The following is a 342-nucleotide window of genomic DNA, read 5'->3' on the forward strand; positions in this document are numbered from 1 at the left end:
CAGTGTCACTGGCCCTCATATGTGGGATCCAAACCGGGGCCCTCTGGCATCCCAAGCGAGTTCTTAACCATCGCGCCACTCGGCCGGCCCTATCAGTTTCTTCTTGAAACTATACATTCACTCCTTCAACCAATGCTACTCTTTGTGTTTACAACCAGCCAAGTGTCTAGAGTTTACCATTTGGACTCCTTCTTCCTAGTCACCTTGATATACTCAAGCCTACTATTGGTCTGACATTGGATCTAATTCTTACCCTCTTCTACTAGAGGAGATAACATCTTGACTACACACATGAGGTCTTTATATCCATTTCCGTTCACCCAAACCTATAGTTACATTTTC

Source organism: Hipposideros armiger, unplaced genomic scaffold (assembly GCF_001890085.2).
Source record: "Hipposideros armiger isolate ML-2016 unplaced genomic scaffold, ASM189008v1 scaffold_317, whole genome shotgun sequence".
Taxonomy (NCBI): domain Eukaryota; kingdom Metazoa; phylum Chordata; class Mammalia; order Chiroptera; family Hipposideridae; genus Hipposideros; species Hipposideros armiger.